The following is a 9,487-nucleotide window of genomic DNA, read 5'->3' on the forward strand; positions in this document are numbered from 1 at the left end:
CATAATAATTGTTACGGAGTGCAAGAGCTTGAATTATTCTATTCACAATACTTGATTGCACAGCATCAAGTGGAAACTTGATTGCACAGCATCAAGTGGAAAAGACAGATATGTCAAATCAGTCAACCAAGTGAATTGGTTAGCCTTAATTATTTCTCTGTTTCACAAGTACAAACTATCGCGTAAAGCAGCAATATGTGCCATAACTGTGTCTACAAAGTATTCCTTGTTTCCCTCTCGGCGTATGTGTTCTCGTACAATGTCTTCATTTTCCCATGTCTCTGGCATCACATGAACGGCAGAGGCATAAAAGCGAATTTGCTCAGGCATCTCGTCAAAGCGAGGGTTTTTCAACTGCTCAATTGACCTATGATGGCAGTTCATCAGAAGTTCTTGGAAAAAACGTTTATCATTAAAAGGAGATAACAGTTTGACAGCAACCAAGGTACTCCCATCTTTGTATGCTTTTAGCATCGCAGGTTTCGTATAAAATTCTCTCAGCCATTCAAGAAACTACATATTTTCCACTTCTTTCGATCTTGTAATATACTTTTTATGATCTTTATTCTCAGATACATTGGTACTTTTTGGTGTTAGGTAATCTTTCGTTCTACTTGAAGACCATGAAAATTTAATAGATGACATGTGAAGCCACATTTCTGGTTCGCATGGTTGTAAATGAGACAAATGTCTTGACGCGGCTTGATAAGGGAGAACCTGTGAAGAATACAAAGCTTCGTTCGTATAGGCATCTTTCCATTTCGAAACATATGACGTAACATAACCACGGTTAATGGAGTGGGATGGTTTGGCTAGTCGGCAAACTTCAAAGAACCTATGAAATTATGTTGATTTCCAACAAAAATAGGTCACGTGATGCGATCCCTGCATCACACAACGCGTTTTACTATAAAAACAATAAGCGGTATACACAACATTACAAATTTAAAGTCATTTTTGAACCAAATTTCCGTCGAAAGTATTTTTTCAACGATTATAGACAACCATCTTGTTTCAACTGTGGCCTCCAAAGAGATTTTACCGAGCAGGAAGCTCAAATTACAGTATATAAACCACGCAAACCCAAAGGGTATTGTTTTATATCGGTGTTAGATTTCGATCAAAAAGCCACTTTTTATCGAAAGGTTGCAAAATAAATGGCACTATCAAGCGAAAGCGAGTCCGAAATATATTCAGAAGATCAAGAATATTATTTATATAACTTAGAGGTAACTGTTGCCATTACTGAGGCTGAAGGAGAGGACGAGTTGACCGACGCTTTGAGCGAAATACATGGCGAGAAATCGTTTCCCTGCGCAAAATGTGAAAAAGTGTGCAAGTCAAAAGGCGGCTTAACAAGACATATGAATGCAAAGCACAAAAAAATAACAGCCAAGCAGACATCGCCAGAATTAGATTTTTTTGCCCGGACACACTTGCGTCAATTGTTGAGTCAATAAAGTCTCAAATCCTTCGTGAGAAATTGTATGGCTCCAAAATGAATGACAATGTGAAGGCTGCTTCGTCCTCTCAAGCTTTTTATGATGCACTTTTCCCGCTGTATGCGAAATTTTGCAAAAAGAAGAACCAAAATCAATTGGTCGAATCGTTTTTTGGATTGATGCCACAGTCCACACAATTGTTGAACTGTGATGACTACAAGACTGCAAACCTTATAATGATTCACGTTCCAGACCACCTTGTTGGTTTTTACAACACAAATCGTGGACGAACAGAACGTACGGAAACAGCTCAAACATCACAAGCTTTACAGCCAGATGTTAAATCCCTTGACCAGGCAGAGCGTGGACCTTTGTCCTATGTCGCAGGTTATGTGGTGTCGAAACTATTCCAAACAAGTAAACGTAAGAATGGAGAACACAAAGAGGAACTGAACTTATTATTGCAAAGCATGAAATCATATGACATGTCAAGTTTTATTGCTTCTCGTACAAGAGATGGGTTGGTTAATCCATCTGGGAATATAGTTGGTATTTTGGAAGAAGCTGAAAAAACATTTCGACAACAAGTTGGTGAATCAAAGATGACATTGAGACACATACCAGTTGAAACCATCTGTAATATAACATTAGAGTCATCTAAGGTGAAGTCCTTATGGGAGAATATTGTTCTCTCAGCTGGTGTTGACACAGTTAGTCAAACACAAAAGCTGTGTTTGGAAAATGTGATTAAATTATATTTAAAGGTTAGGTCTTTTTCCTATGCAAGGGACTACCTGTAGGCCGGTTTACACGACAAGCATTTTGGGCAACAGGCACCCGTGCCCAAAATTTTTGGCACGGCACCTCAGCGATTGACCGTGTAAACGGGACAAAAATCAGCATAGGTGCCGAAAAATTAGACGTGCCGAGACTTTCTCACGAGGTAGTCTCGGCACGTCTACCCAGAGGTGCCGTGCCAAAAAATGGAGAAACATAGAAATGTGTTCGACAACGAGCATGCGCAAAACAATTCCAACATGACGGCAAGCGGCGAAAAATACAACTTACAAGTAAGGAAGAAAAGCAAGGTGAAAAAGAAATTTAAAATAACACAAAAGCATGTAAAAATCGTGGTGTTGTGTGGCAAGACGATGCAACAAACTTTTTACTGATTGATGTTTCGGGCAGCCTCGTTCCCAGGCTCTTGGAAGTATTTCGCGGTACAGCACTGAGCGCGCGGCTGCGTTTTGGGCGAGGAAGTTATCCAACTGCAGTTGGAAAACTGCAAGACGTCAAAACAAACGTCAAAAATTTATGAAGCGATACTGGTAAGTCATTTAAGCATATTTTGATGATAAGGCTTTGATCAAGGGGAATTTATATTAAATCATTCGGAGTTGAATACAACTTTATCTTTTTTTTGATTCACCTACAAAAAATGGCTATTGTGAAGGCTTTGCAGCCCGGGGTGTTGTCAACAAAGTTAAAAAGTTGGGGCAAAAGTACAAGGCAGAGATAGACAAAAAGCGAAGATCGGGAACTGGCAAAGGGAAAGAATGGAAATTTTTTTCCAAGTTGGATGCATTTTATCAACTAAACCAAATGTAGAAAGGCTGCTCGTCATTAACACCATGGCAGAAAGTAGCGCGAATGACGGAACTACAGAGGAAAAAGACAATCCGGTTGAAGGTGGGTAAAATGCTTTCCCCTCGGTGAAAAAGCATCATTGTACGCCTTTATGTGGGAACTAATTTATTTCTGGCACCTTTGTGGTTTTTCTCAGATTTTTAATATATTATTTAATTCGCAGATATGATAAAAAAGTATGGCAAAAGTGAAACACATGTGCAGAAATGCAACACGTGCGAGTACGAACAAGAAATCAATACAGCCGGGGTTAAGAACTTGGAATCAGGATGTGTGAGGGTATATGCTGACGACGATGAATTCTTTTGTCCTAAATGTGAAAACACAGGCACAGCTGTTCCCAATTTCCACAGCACAACAGGTTCAAATTGTGGAAGTCAACTCCTTTCTACGTTTTTGGCTTACATAATACTCTTCTGCGTTTCAACAAATATAAATATATAACTCTATTTCTGTCTGCCATCTTTAAAATTTACTGAGGGTTACATGAAAAATAGTCGGACGTACCTTGACCGCTAACAGTGAATATCTTCGTAAATAGAAAGTAGAGGTGCCGTTTTCCGAACGAGCACGGTGCTTTTACAAAAGTGCGGTCTACAGAAAGTTGCCGTGTAAACGTGTAAATAGCGAAGAACGAGTTTTGGCACGGGTGCCTATTCTTAGGCGTGCCGTGCCCAAAACGCTTGTCGTGTAAACCGGCTATAAGCAAACATAAAATCAAAAAAAAAAAACAAGGCAAAAATCATTAAGAAAAAACTTGAAAAGATCAGCTGATCCAGCAATATAAATGAATATGGTTTCCCAGAAATGTACATACATGTATATAATACTTTATTAAAATTTCTTTTGATGTTTTCAGGTGTTTCAATTTCAATACTGAACTGGGTTATATATTAAGTCTTGCTGTTACTACATGCAAACAGGGCTAGCTATGGAACAGCACAACACCCCCAAATGAAAAATCGACATACTACCCTATGACAATATGTAAATTTTAATAATTTTTTTGGAAAGAAGTTCCATTTTAACCCATAACACTGAACTCTCATTTCCCTGAACTCTCAAAAGCATTAATAGAACCTCTTAAAAGTCATACATAAACAACAATTTGACAGATTGAGAACCTGATTAGAACAATTTGACAGACTGAGAATATTCTATATTTACAATACGAAAGATATTATACCAATAATAGCCAGAAAATAGAATTTCAGTCAGAAATTAACATCACATACCTAGGCTGTCCAAATAGTACAAAGTAATTATACCTTTTAATAATGCATGTGACATGTGAAAATTAAAATAAACCTAATATAGGTCTTTTTGCTTTTTGATATACCATAATAAAACATCAAATTTCTACACCAATGCTTTTGATTGCATTTTGAATGTCTTCCTTTAGCTCTTTGATGTCCAAAGTAGTCCTCTAGAACATCCTGCATGAACCTTTCGCTGAGGACATATTGAAACCCTTCCGCAAGCAAAAACTGAATGGCCGGGAGTAAACAGAAATTTTCAAGCCTTTATAGGTCTGAGTGGAAAGAAACATCTTCCCTCTGTCATCTGCAGAATAATTCCCCTCTCTCTGCAAGGTGTTCTCTCTGCAATCATTCAGATATTGCAGGAAGACATTTTTCAACCGTGTAAATCTTTCATCATCTTGTGTTTTATAGGGTTTGATGAGATGATTTCTTTTCCTGACATGTTCAGTCAAAGACCTTACATTTGTACAGTCAAAGAAATCATTCATCATCCTACAAAATTGGGCTGTACCTGTAACATCTTTCTTCCCACTTTCCTCTAATGCAGTTGCAACCGAGCGACTCAGGACTTGGGTTGCCAACTTTACCTTCATTTTGCTGTATGACGTAAGTACGATGTGATCAAGAGATAGTTTTGGCAAGGTGTGCAAAGCAAACTCTTGATCACTGTAGAACATATCTGCAATGTGTCTAAACAGAAGGTGACGACCATCATTCCACATAAATCGACTCTGTGAACCAGATACGGAATTGTACAGACAATTCTGAGCAGTTTTAATGAGGTGACACGCATCAGCAAAGAAGTAGATGAACCATTGTGTACCAAAGATATTGTGCATCTTGTAACCACATCAAGTTGCAAATCACTTACATACTTGGCATGAAGGTCGAAGAACTTGCGATTTGGTGACGCTCCATCATTCACTGCAGCATAGACCCATAGGTTCAGCGACAATTCTAGGACACCAACAACTTTCCAGAAGAGAGACAATGTGATAGTATGCAATGTGATAGTATGCAATGACATGCTTGAGATCACTGCACATTCCTCTCACCAGAAATGCGAAGGCAATGGGTAGCAATAATATCCTCATCACCAAGACTAGCATAATTAGTCATAGGATCACCAAGATCCACAAAACCAATTAAGTCAAGGTTGGACTGAATTTTCATCTCGTCCATCACTATAACCACATAGCGCTGAATCCCGGAGAGTGATAATGCTTTCTCTTGAAGATTATCTATGTTTTCAATGTTTAAGCCTGCCTTAGTATTAAAGTAATTTTTATAGTCTCATAAGACACGTTCAGATGGCAAAATGAGAGCACCACTGTCTCTGAGCTCACGGTAAGCTGCTGGAGACTTTCCATGCAAGGAGAGGGCAAATTGAATGATTTGGGGGTGATAACGCCGTCCAAATTTCTCACTTTGTAACAGTTTCATTTGCTGTTCCCAAAAGAATTTTATAAGTGGTGTGGCTTCAAGATTTTGACCACCCATGATCTTCAAAATGTCATTCTCCAATGAGCCACTGTTTCCAACACCATCATCCTTTATTTTTGCTTCCAGTTCCTTTATCCTGCCTTTCTAACTGTTTGCATTCCAGCCTTGATGCTTTCACTGTTGCTACCAACTTTTCAGAACTGCATGATGCAAGTGGAGCTTTACTCTTTGCCGGGGCAGATGTTGTTTTCTTTTTTCTTTTAGCAGCTTTCTCAAGAGTAGAAAGAGCTTTGGCACAGGGATTGCAAGGTTGGTCTTTGGGGCTACCAGTTGCAATGACAACTTCACATCGAGGGGACCGGAAAGACACACTTGCTTGAAAATTGCTCTCCAAAATGCATTTCGGAATGGAATGTCGAAGAACTGTAGACTCAGGAAATCCAGACAAATCAACTTCAGATGTCGGGTCGACTACAACGGAGTTTGTAACTTCGTCTTGCGGTAAGCCTTCACAAAGCTCAGAACTTTCTACGAACTTTAGCAATACTTTGCAGTCTTCGATCCCCCATATGCGACGCTTTCTCTCGAGGTATATGACGTGCGTGTCGGGAATAGGCCAGTTGAATGCAAACACGGTAAATTCCATTGCAACATTAAGCACAACTGTGTATTTTGCAATATTGTGGACGCCATTGTGTAGTTCGAAACGAATATCCTGATCATTTGTTTCTACCATCCATGGTAATAATACTTCGTTATCAAGCTGGGTTGTAAAATCATCTAACAACATTTGACCAGATATTGATGGCATATTTTCCCCGGGCTCTTTAACATGCCGCACCAAAGTCCGACGTGTTTTTGTTGCAACTTGGTGGGATTTCTGTGGCAGTTTCTCGGTTGGAATGCTCCCAGTCACCAGCCTTTTCTTTTTTGGATCTTTAGAAAACATATTACACATTAATGAAGCTATACTTACAATCGTAAAAGTTTACAGATACTAACAGATACTTAAACCATTGTTTTGAATTATTCATGATTAGATCCCTTGTCTATATAGTAAGCATATTAAATGAGTCGCATAAAATGCACGAGAAACTTACTTGTTAGAATGCATTCTGGCTTGAAATGAAGTTCGCATACATAAATATTGTTTGCGTCAATTCGTTCCTTTAGCTCCGCAGTCAGTTCTTGTGTTCGTAAAATAATATCTAACCATTCCTTTCTTGCGTTTGCTTTTAATTTTGACGTGTGTTCGCTCTCGTCAGCACGTACTGACGGGATTTTAAAAAAAGAAAGTCCGTGTTTTCTGCTGCTTGGGCAGCCGAAAAACGCACAGTTTTCGCCCGGCATGGCGTTCAACTTGCCATCTCACAAAATTTCGTCTTGAAGTAAGAAAGAATCGCTCTATAATCGAACTTTTAATCGCGGACTTTCACTACACACAATATAATTACAGATAGCGATTGAAATTTGATGCAGGGAACGCATCACGTGACCTGTCAACACAAGGTTGAATAACATGTTTAGTCACATGGTACAACTAGCCAAACCATCCCACTCCATTAACCGTGACATAACGTAGCACCATATGTCTCCCGTCTGTTCCTTGAACATCCATTCGACACCTCAAGTTAATTGCAAAAGATTCTTTCGGCAAAAGATTCTTTCGGAAATTGCAAAAGATTGTTACTCCAAGTTTTACTATTGGACCCACAGAGGTATCCACGTACAAGCTGCTCAAGAACGTGACTAATATGTAGTGTTTCTAAGCCAGCCAGCTCAGTGGGGCCACGACCTGTGAGCTCCCTTGCAGAGTGAATAATCTCATGGAATGGAAATGTCCATTCATAAGGACTAAGCGTGATAAAAAGGTCAGGATAGGAAAATTGTCTTACCGGGTCTATGAGCAACCGATGCTGGTTCTTCCAGTATCCAGCAGAAAATACCTTACAATCCAGAGCTCTGGCTGGTGAGCATTTCATATACCGGCCAGATGCAATTGCTCCACTGACAGTCTTAATTAGCTAGAGATCGTAGTTGAATTGCAGCAGTTCGTAAAACAAAGAATAGTCTAGTATGCAGGATTTCACTTTTGTAAAAAAAGAAACTTTTTGGCTCAATCTGTTCTCCTTGCCCTGGTGAATGGTATCACACCACTCGGTAAAAGGATACAATTTTGGCCACAAAGCACATTCAATACCGATAATATCCTCTCTGTTGTACAAATTTAACTCTTTGTTTATAGATAAAAATTCATCTCTCTTTCTAATAAAATGTGAATAACTGCTGCGTTCAAAGTGCATTAGAAAATTGTATGCATTGAGGCATCGATTACGCTGACTGTCATCAGCAATATTTGCAATTTTCTCTTCTACTGAAAGTTTGGACCATTTCACATGGCATTTCCCATTCTTTTGCCTGTACCCGAATCTATGTCTTTCATAGTTGCCACAATGGAAATCAAATGTTCTCAACATGCAAAATCGGAAAATGAAAGGTTTAGCAATTGTTGGGGTATAAGAGATGGCATTGGCACAATGTACCAGTTTGAGAACAAGAAAACAGATAAATTTTCAAGTCAGGTCTTTTTGTGTACTTCGGAAGAAGTTTTTCAGCAGTCATTGATAAACAGTTTTAACAGTATGACCAGGAGCTATATCTTATCCAAAAACCTAAGTCAGCAATAATTTTACCATTATTAACAGTTCCTAGTAGATGGAGTGTAATTTAGGACATCGCTTTTGGCGGCGAAAAACTCTTGTTTTTCTCGTTCCTCTTTATCAATATTTTGCTGCAGCTGTTCCAGCCGGGCATCTTTTCTCACTTGAAGATTGTCATTTCGACCTAGAACATGCAAATTACGTTTTGCCCAGAACGTTTGAGCTCGTTGCTCTGTGGAATGAGCAGCCATGTTGATTGATGCAAATGTATTTGTTAAAACTACTAATACGAAAATGAAATGTAATTCTGTGTTAACACACTGTTTATTAGATATTGTCTTGTGCTCAATGATCTTAAACTCAAGGAGACGGTAAAAATGCAATTTTGTATTACTTTATTCAAAAAAAGATTTCACTTTTACTCCAATTAAGATTCAATAACCGTTGTAACAAATTCATGATATTGATTTAGAATACCAGAAATAACGATACAATAAGTTATTTGCACTTGTATAAGAAAGAAAAGCAAAAAAAGAATACAGGATGTGAATGTCAGTCCAAAACATCTGTTCACGCCAGAAAACGATCGAAATTGAAAAACGACCACCTTCCTTTGAGTAACCCCCTAATCGGGCCCTTCGACAGGAAACATACAAAGAAAGTAACTGTTAATTAATAATAATAAATTTTATCTCACTCAGAAATTATTTGAGAAAGTTAAATAATACTGAAAAAGTGCTGTTACTTGCATTAAAACGGTTACGAATATATATTCAAAACCTTGCGCTGCCGCTTGTGAAAGGATGTAAAAATTTTCTAACACATGTGGTAGAATAGCAAAAAAATGAAAAAAATGTATTCATTCTATATTAAAATGAGATACCAAAGCATACAATTTTAAAGAAACAAATACTATTACAGCGGAATGGATACTAAGGAGTAACTTCAAAATACCCGGCCACAAATAGATGCATAGTTCTACGCGGCTACGTCGCTACATAGCTACGTGGCTACATAGCTACATAGCTACATG

This window comes from Dendronephthya gigantea, unplaced genomic scaffold (assembly GCF_004324835.1).
Source record: "Dendronephthya gigantea isolate DGI-Jeju-01 unplaced genomic scaffold, DenGig_1.0 000287F, whole genome shotgun sequence".
Classification (NCBI taxonomy): Eukaryota; Metazoa; Cnidaria; class Anthozoa; order Malacalcyonacea; family Nephtheidae; genus Dendronephthya; species Dendronephthya gigantea.